This window comes from Gadus morhua, chromosome 16, assembly GCF_902167405.1.
Source record: "Gadus morhua chromosome 16, gadMor3.0, whole genome shotgun sequence".
Taxonomy (NCBI): Eukaryota; Metazoa; Chordata; class Actinopteri; order Gadiformes; family Gadidae; genus Gadus; species Gadus morhua.
The window spans coordinates 7851489-7861753 of NC_044063.1; the positions used below are offsets into that span (position 1 = coordinate 7851489).

The 10265-nt window shown below is 45.1% G+C and overlaps 1 long non-coding RNA gene across 3 annotated transcripts; it reads right to left on the reverse strand.

Annotated features, from left to right (window-relative positions):
* Window positions 1–4337: 4337 nt before the first annotated feature.
* On the reverse strand, window positions 4338–9905 carry LOC115528865 (uncharacterized). Of its 3 annotated transcripts, none has more exons than XR_003973386.1 (5): window positions 9495–9905; window positions 5816–6191; window positions 5497–5547; window positions 4943–5083; window positions 4338–4769 (listed from the first exon to the last, which is right to left on the reverse strand). It is a non-coding gene; the product is annotated as an uncharacterized LOC115528865 (long non-coding RNA). The 3 variants fall into 3 exon arrangements; XR_003973387.1 differs by having other exon boundaries at window positions 4338–4836; XR_003973388.1 differs by having other exon boundaries at window positions 4943–5173.
* Window positions 9906–10265: the final 360 nt, after the last annotated feature.

Here is a 10265-nt window from a genome sequence, read left to right on the forward strand (position 1 = left end):
GGTTGTTTATAAACGGGGCTCGATCATGGACATAAAAAGAAGCATCAATCCGTTTTTGTTTTGATTTCATTGAACGCACAAACAAAGCCATTGGAAACACGTCTAAAAGCACTGATGAACGCATGTGTAACCCAGTTCCTGTTAGGGACTCTTATTCTGAAGGAGGAGAACGAAAGTGTCTGCGTGTGGGTCGCTGTTTTGACTCTGTTGGGAGCGCTGGAAATAATGTGGATCGCCCCGTTCAGTGAATGGAATTAACCGATTCTTCTTTTATATATTACCCAAGTATAGGCAACAATAAAACGCTTGGTAACACATATATTTTTGTTTTCACATATGTTAATGTAATTATCCCCTACAAAACGAATCCTATAGTGATGAAAGCCCCCCCCCCCCCCCTTCTAACGTTTATTAGCTCACGTTAGCCATCAATCTAAAGCCACAAATATTATCTGATCAATCTTTGTACATTCGATTATTATTCATAGATTAGAAAAACAAAAGGAGATCGTTAATACTTGGGAATAACATGGGAATGAGTGAAACGCGCATGCACATTTAAAAGACAGCGTTTACAGGTCCGGTGTAAGTACCATATCGGCTCGGCTTCCAGATCGGCTCGGGGTCCGTCGTCTGCTGATTACGTCACACAATAGCTATCTGCAGCAATAAGGTTTTTTATGGCTTAAATTAAAGAGCCTGTAATGATCTTTCATTTTGAACATAGACCATTCCCAACCTATCTGTATGGATAGTTTTCTTCTAAAAACAAAAAATCCCTCGGAATCATCTTGGCTGTTAAGATAAGCCGTTCGTGTTGCCAGATTGGGCACATTTTCAGCCTGATTTGGCTACTTTGAATCACGTTAGGCTGGAAAAACGGGACATATGCCCAATCTGGCAACACAAACCGAAACTAGACACTCTGGCTGTTCTATTTCATGTAGGCTACGCCGTCTAGGCTTCGCCTTATGGGCTTGTCCCGTGCGCGCGCCCGCGCGCGCTGAAAATTCAAACTATGCACCTATCAGCGTGGGCACCGCCCACATTTCCCACGGTATCGTGTCTATATAACGCGGTGTATACCGTCGCTCATCCTCCCTTTTCTTTCAGCACTTGTGCTTATCAGCGAGAAATTGAGAACTACTATTAAGAAGATGAGAACTTCAACACGGATCTCCCAAGCCGGTGGCAGCGGCTCGGGCGAGGCCGCGGACAAACGGCCCTTTTCAGGGCCACCTGAGAGCGCTCCTAGAGCTAGGTCCTTTTCAGGACTCCTATGCGCCTCCTGTCCCGCCTCCCTGGCACCGGGTGACGGGCACTTGGCGTGCTTTTGGTGCCTCGGCGCCGACCACGCCGCGGCTGCTATGGCGGCCCCCGTCTCCTGTGTCGCCTGCCGGGAGCTGCCTGAAGAGGGGATCCTCTCCAGGCATCTCTTCTTTTCCCCTGCGGTGGAAATGGCTGACGCCATCGACCTATTCGGACCTGACGTCGACGATGGCATCATCGACGCCTCCCTGGACGACGTCTTCGGCGACTCGGCGTCCGGTTTTTCCCGCTCTCGGGTTACAACCGCCACCGTCATACAACACGAGGGTCCGCGCCGGATGACCGATCTCTTCCGGGAGATCATGGGTGAGGCGGCGGCCATCAAAGGGATTCCCATGCCGGCCCCGCCTCTCGCCCCCGTATCTGACGATATGCAGGGCGAGTGCTTTCGCACCCCATCTTTTTCCCGGCGGGTTACCCAGTGCCCCTTGTTCCCGCCTTTGCAGCACTTGTTTATTGCTGCCGGTGAGGACCCTTCGAAAAGGACGCTACGTCATAGAACGCCGACAAGCACTGTTCCAATGTTGAGGACACTCGAAAGCCGCGCCATTTTTGCGTCCTTTGTTTTTGAGAATTCCGAGATTTTTAAAGGATGCGTCGCTGCATCCTAGACGAGCCAAAACTACCCACAATCCTCTGCGTTCACTGGGCGGGTTCTTGAAAATTGCAGAGCAGTACACGTTCAAATGAAGTGAAGTTATATTCGTTTTCAGAAATATTTTGTGCCGTATTGCTTTTTATAGATTCATCATGTTAATGCAAATAGTCAAGCCTAAAGACCTGTGCCACTTTTCAAACGTTTTTGCAACTTAATGATACGTTGCTATATTTTGCATGGACGTAGCTGGTGTCAAACACCACTGTCACCAATGTCCATTTACTCGCTCAGAAGATTACATTATTTATGTATACCTATTTATGTTTGTGTTGAATCGTTTTTTTTAGGGTCAGCCCAGCAAACGGAGCCTTTTGTGCGCCTTAGGGTGGCGCGCAAACATTTGTTTACCGGTGGAAGGGATAGTGCCACTATCCAATGTTGTAAAATTAATGCACAACCGATCATTTGCAATGTTTGTAATTTTGAATGAACGTATATAATTGTATTTTATAAGATATACTTATGTGTTCAAAGCACTGGTAGATTGTAGGCATATATGAATGAATGAATCAGATCAGTTAAATAATATATCCAAATAAATACATGTTTATCATCTTTCTTTGTCCCCCTGCATAATAGTAATCAACCGTACTGTAAATGTGTTGCATGAATTAAGTTCTCAGAACATTTCACTTAGTTTTATAAAAATTGAATGGATTTTCCTTTTAATAAAGACGATTCGATCAACCGCAACAAAGCTTTTGTGACTTCCCCAAAGAGGCTCCATGCGAAGGACACATGACCACATTCATAACAGACAAAAGTCAAATAAATATCGATCAGCTTGATTGCTGCCATGTTTTATTCATAAGCGCACATGTGTTTACAAGCGGACACGCAGTATTAAAAAGCGGAAGCGGAAGCGCTTCCACACTACCCAGTCGTTCCAAAGTCTGAACGTTACAAACGCTAGGAAGCACTCGAGCTAGCACTCTAGTCTCATCTCCATAGGACGCGACTAGCAAGGACGCGTCCTAGCAAGGCTGCAGCCTTCACTTTGGGAAACAGCCATAGACCTACTCGCGCTCACACATGTGCTCCCTGTTGCCTCGTGGTTGCTATGACTACAGCCAGAGCTACAGCACAAAACAGCCAATCACAACTGTCCGACGTACAGCCAATCACAATGTACGCCCATTCAAGCGTACAGCCAATGATATTGTGTAACGTAATCAGCAGACGACGGACCCCGAGCCGATCTGGAAGCCGAGCCGATATGGTACTACACCGGCTCCTTTCAGTACAATTATTTTCGCCCGATCTGAATCGGAACGCCCTACGTACTCAAACTTAGGCTAGTAAGTACGGGTAGTATGGATATTGGAACGCGGCAATGGACTTATGAAGAAAAACGCAGTCGTAGTCGTACCATGCGTGCGAAGCGCAACTTTGAAAAAGGGTCCCGTCAGTGTCGCGCGGCTCCGAATTCCGAACGTTGTGTAATCAAATACTAGCCTGGTTCTACCAGACTCTCGTACTTCACTTCATTTCATTTCATTTGTACAGAGAGTCTGGACCTAATCAATTGACAAACGTTAACTCACTTGAAGGCGGGTGTCTGTTGAAGTTTAAAATGATTGGATCTGCCCAGTGCCACTCTGGATCTGCCATAACCAATCGCTAACGTTTGGTTGTGACGTATGTCATGCGCCGGGAATCACGCGCAGGATGTACACAAACCAAACACCTTGCGCGTATGCACGAAAATGTCCGTCAACGACAGCTGCAGGTTTTGTTCGTCGAATTTAATTTACCAGGGAAATATTGCACATTGTAAATCAACTACCGACCTACAACAACAACTCAAACTGGCGTACGACTTTATCGTCATTGTTCTCAGACACGTCCTCTGTTCGCAGATTGGTGGCCGCTGTGGCGGCACCAGAAAACCAAAATACATACAGCAGGTCCAGACCTAGTACTGAAGGGAAATTCAAATTGAGCGGAAGTACTTAGGCGGGCGGAGCCAGGCTCATCAAATACACCGGTGTGGCGGTATATAAAAAATCATATTACAACGAAAGTACACACACCTTATCAGTGTAAAACTGTATAGCGCCCAGCACTAACGCAAGTTGACGCCGCGACACCATGGGGGCGGGGCAGGGGACGTTAAAAATAGTCAGGCACCGTTATGAGGCACCGAAATGTGCGTTCTTATTCGATCTCGGTACTACCGTTTACGTCGGAAACGGTTACCTACTGGAACCGAGTTTCGGTGTTCAAATGTGTTTTTTTCCCTTAGTCCCTTAATTGAGATGGATTTGGTTTATATTACTTTCTAAGCATTAATCAATTCCCTTTTGTTATTATCCTGTTACCAATATAATAAATATAAGAAACCAGGAAATATAACACCACAGATTTTATTAACATACCATATGATTGGCAGTTTGTGCTGAAATGTATATGTACCAGTCATTATCTAAGCAGTTAAATAAAATATATACTCATCCCATAATTGAATGGAATGGAATGTGTGAAACTGAACCTAAACCAATAACAAACCCTAACCAATAGCGGTTATAGTCTTTATATCAGCTTGTCACCCATCCTCCTCCTCCAACAAGCCTCCATCATTGCAGCTGTTGTTTGTGTGTATTTTGAGTTGTAGAAAAAAGCAACTCAAGGGAAACAGCATTGCTTCCCCCGCTACCTACCTCTTCCTACAGTAGGAAGAGTTCATCTGCATTAAGAATATGCCTAGATTATGGAGGAAACTATCCGCTGACATCTCGGGATGAAGCTCACAGGACATAAGCTCACAGCTGGCCTCCGGCACCTGGACACACACACACACACACACACACACACACACACACACACACACACACAGGCGGTCAGACAGACTGACAGACAGGAAGAGAGGCAGACAGTCAGAGAAGATGAAGATATCAACATTGATGTGTCATCCTGTCAGTGCGTGTGTCAGTGGGTTTGTGTGACCAGCCTCACAGGGTAATTGGAAAGGAGTGATAGGCTTCTATTCATTTTCTGGATCAACTTTTGTAGAGACTCTCCTCCCACGCCCAGCTCTATATACAGGACCTTCGCCTCGTCCAAGAAACACTTCAGAGAGGCATTTCCACAACTCTGCTGAAGACTCACACAGACGCCGTTTCACACACACACACACACACACACACACACACACACAGACACATGCACACAAACACGCACGCACCCCTGTAAACAGTCACATAGCTGAACCCACTGCTCATCACCAGCTTGCAGTATGTAGATCCATAGCAGAACCTACTTCACAATAGCAGTTAGCAGTCACATAGCTGAACCCACTGTACCTTAGCAGTAAGTAGTAAGTAGTCCCATAGCAGATCCCATTGATTAATATGGGTAATAGTCCTCAAATGAAGTGATTGAGGGATTATGGTCAGGTACATTCATTAGCTTGCAGTTATACTCCTCTCACGAGGCCAATGGTGAATAATACTCATTAGTCATTGCCATTTTCAAAAGTGGGAAACCCTACATTAGAGCAGGAAGCTTACCATGTCGGTGGTGGTGGGCGTGTACAGAGTGAGGTTCACCCCCTCCGACACCTAGGACCGACCAAAACACAAAATACAGTCAGTGCACATGTTGCAGTGTGTAATTATTCAGTGTGTATTTGTGCAGTGTGTGTTTGTGCAGTGTGACTTTTTCTATATTGAAGCTGTAAAGTTTCTACAAGACTTGCTGAACGTGCATGGAGGGTTAGAGGTTAGGCATTGAGGGACATGAGATTTATACCGGTCAACTGCTGATCACACAGCACCATTCTGACTGACTTACTGCAGGATCTACTACTGCGCCCCATGAAGAGTTTACCTTGGACAGCTCGTTTTTTGTACGGTCAACAATGTCGATCCTCTCTTGGCTGCATAGCGGATAGGAGAGTGGCTGCCCGAGGATAGGCAGACAGAACAACCACAAAACTTCCAGCATGTCACAGTTCACATCACTGGCTCCATCACATTCCAAGTAACGAGGATGCTTTCACGATCCTGTAGAAGAGACTGGAAGTCACTGTCCTTTAGAGACTGGAGGCTGGATATCCTGTAGAGGGCCTGGAGGCTGGTCACTGTCATGTGGAGAGGAGTGGAGGCTGGCCAGTATCCAGTAGAGAATGGAGGCTGGTCACTGTCCAGTAGAGAGGCGTGGAGGCTGGTCACTGTCCAGTAGAGAGGTGTGGAGGCTGGTAAACCTGTAGAGCAGAGGCGGAGTGGCCGTCGGGACGATCGGGAGATTTCCCGGTCGGCCGGCCGGCCAGCGAGGTCAGGTGGACCGGCCCACAATTGTGTAGCGGCCTGCGAAGTCAGTTGGACCGGCCCACAGTTGTGAGCGGCCGCGAGGCGTCTGCAAGCCGGTCCTGAGCATAATTTATTCCCGTCAAGACGCCGTGAAATACCCCGAAATAAACAATATGTGTCTTGAGAACATCCAACCAATATTTATACCACTTGCTTACTCTCTATGTCTCATTCATTTGTTTTTTTATATTATTTATTTTACTTCATTTAATTCTTCATTATTCAGGCGTTACAGAACTTTCATGGCCATAAATAAATAATACGAACTACAGTTTACTTTAATTTGTTTGTTCTTGAATTGATGTAGAATGGAGCAAAGACTCCTGGGATTGGGAAATTCGTTTATCCAATAATCAGCTTGCAGGTCAATTCCGTTTTCGGAAACAATTTATTTACATTTGTATTTGTTACCAGCTTGGCCGATGTGGTACCTACACCTGTACAGTCACGCAATCAACACTAAGTCAACCCTACAATTTCACTGCCTGTGTTGGCACGCCCTGCAAATTGAATGCCTGTGTTTTAAAAAAGGGGTAAAATCCCCCTTCGTCGAGGAGCCAAACATTCTCCGGTGTTTTTTTTTTTATGATTCAAGACACTCGCATGCAAGAATGAGCATTCATCTGAGTTTAGACTGCAAACACGATTAACTATTTACAACTGCAAAAACGCCAACATATTCATTATTTTGCCGACCAGTTATGACACCAAAAGCCTCATAAGGAAAGTTCCTCTGGTGGTTTCTCGTAGATCGCACTATCTTTCCCCGTCTTCGTTAAATGCGACTGCATCACCTGCTCTACCATGATGGTCAGCAGCTTGCGGATTTCGCCAGCACTCCAGTTGAGTAGCATCCAGCTGCAACCCCGGAGCCGGACACTGTGGTGTATGGCAGGCTTAATGGTTATTTATCAACTAGTTATCAACAAGTTCTTCTATCCGAAATTAAAGGCGCCATGACATGCTATTTTAACTACAGCATTCAAAGACGTTCCCGAAATTCAGCCGTGGTGCAGAGTTACAGCCACTCCGAGCCAGTCGCACATTGAGCTTCCCCCAAATGCGCTGTTTTGGTGTCTGTAACTATAACGCAAATGAGGAGGAGCGAGGCGGGTCAAGGAGGAGGGTGGGGGTGTGGCCCTGAGCAACTTACAGCCACGGTACCATGCCCTCTGTTTACAGTGGATGCATCGCAATGGCAAGGCGTACACAGCCTTTAGCCGTGTTCTGTAAATATTCTAGCCTCCGTTTTTTCAAAGGTGAGCAGAACACCTAGGCCTAGTGCTCGTTTTACACCAAACGCAAGTTTTAGCCACTGGGGGACCATAGGCAGCCTAGGGGAACTCATATTTATGTTAGAAAACCTCATAAAGTGAGATTTTCATGCCATGGCACCTTTAACATTGTAGATATCAACCACATCATTCTGACTAGTCGTAATTACATTTTGAATAGTTGAAATTTTCATTCAAGATATCTGTAATGTAATTGTGACTTTTCGAAACAACAGATAGGCCTAGAGATATCTGTAATTCAGTTTTGACTAGGCAAAACTGAATTACAGATATCTGCAATGATGTCACGGAAAACGACATTCACCTCGTCACACGTCTTAAATAACAATTGCAGATATCGATAATTCAGTTTTGGCTAGGCAGAATGAAAGTTAAAGATATCTCAAACGTCATAATATTGCAAGCCAATTTGACATAAATTCGCTAGACTGGATGTGTTGCAGATATATCTGTAATTGAGTTTCGCCTAGTCAAAAGAACATTTTGGATATCCGCAACTACATTCTTCCTGTCCACAATGGTCATTTCAGATATCCACAAGGACATTCCTCCTAGGAGAAATGACGTCACGTTTGCCATTCATGTCTATGGGGTTACTCATTAAAGATATCTAGGATTCAATTGCAGATATCCACCATGTGAATTATGGATATGTGCGACCGAATTATATCTGTAATTCCACCTTTGGCCAATTATGCTTTTCTGTGAGAGCCTCTAAACTATGGAACCAATTGCCAGTGGACATTAGAAACTCCACCTCACACCATACATTCACACACCATCTTAAGGGCTGGCTTTTGACCATACAAAAATGTGAGCACCTCTCATAATACATTAATGTTTGTCTGCCTCTATACTTTAGCTGTCCTGTAGTAAGATGGATAGTTGGTTACTTTATTGATCCCTTCAGGGTTCTATGGCTGTATGGTTATATGTCTTATGTTTTAATGTTTTAATGGAGCCAGACCTATGGCATTAAGTTTTATTACTGTATATCAATTGCTGTGTGATTTAATATGTTATTTTATTTTCCGCCACCATGTGCCTAGTGTAACATCTTGCCAAAGGACTACAGTTGAAAATTAGCCTGCTGGCCAACACTGGCGCATTTACAGAAATGTTGATCAATGTGCACTGTCCTTTAAATAAATGAAATGAAATGAAATATGACGCTACAACTAACGCCAAATGAGAGGAGATCTGTGCTGAACTGATTTGGTCTGCTTGTCTTGTTCAGCGATTGGGCGCAAACACTTCAAATGCACTAAATTATGGCGTTTTCTGGCGGGGACGGCTTGCCATACCACAGGGCTTGCCATACACACAATGATCACGTATCAGATTAGGCGCGGTACGCGTGTAATCGTACGCGCGCGTTCAGTGTGGACGTAACTTTACGCAAAACTTCGGAAAAGTCCGAAAAAACCCTATCTGCCACACCACAGTGGGTTGCCACACCAGTGTGCGAGCTCCGGGGTTCCAGCTGGATGCTATGATGTAGTTCAATAGAAATGTGCTGATGTCGCTGCGTTGTATCTGTTGTCGAGCCAACACCTGTACCCAAGTTCCGCCCCTGGAACCGCTAAGCGGTCTAATCGCATTACATCAAAGTGAAACCTCCAAAACTGGCATATTTGCCAGTGTAAAAACGAGTGCGTGTTTCTGTGTATGTGTGTTGCTTTCTCTTTGTCTCTCTGTCTCTGTCTTGCTCTCTTTCTCCAAAGACAGACACCCACTTAATTATTTAGTGTAGGCTATGCCTAACATCGTTTTGTAAAGAGCCATTTCAGAACTATCTGTTAGCTGTTACCTTTCCATTTCTAGAGTCAAATTGTTCACCTATTCAGAAAAGTGGGCCAAAAAGAATAAAGTGACCCAAGAAACGCCACTAATCCAACTCACTTGGTCAGGTGTCCCTCGTTTATTCAGGAATACTCTCGGTCGTTCTCAGCAGTCAGTCCGTTTCCTTTGAGGCAACGTGCGTGGCGCATCGTAGGCATCTTCCCAGGTATATGGGCTTAACAGAGTTCCAATTTCCTCAAATGCGAGTGGGGAACGTAGGATGGAAAGATGTGCTGTATCCAGCGTTCTCCCTCCCTCTCCTTCAATGCTCCCTCCTTCGCTCTAGGTCCCCCTTCCTATTTTTATACGAAGATATACAGTATGTCACAGGAATGTAGTGTTCTACTCTGTTCTACAGCATTCCACTGTGAAGCTTTGGCGGAAATTAAGTGCAAAACTTTTATAGAGCAAGTCATATGGCTGCTATGTTGCTGCGATTATCGTTGATAAAATAACCAGAAAAGCTTACACACCCCAACTGTTTAACATGTGCTCACATGCCATTATGACGAGTTCGCCGGAATGCAGCGGACTCCGCTCACGAACAAGCTGTTATTGTTGTAGAAAATAATGAAGGTTTAAAAGGATATTTGCCAAATGTTGATATTAGTGGAACGAAATGTACCAGCAGGGGGGGGGGGGGGGGGGGACCAGGCTCCAGACCATGTCCCATTGTTATTCAACAGCTCAGAGGATCAGACAGACATCCCTCCAATGACATCAGTCTATCAGCCAATGTCTATCTCTCAGTTAAAGCATGATTTATACAAGATTATACAACGGGGGGCCTAAATCCAGCGATCTGATTGGTTCCTAACTGTCCGTCCACAC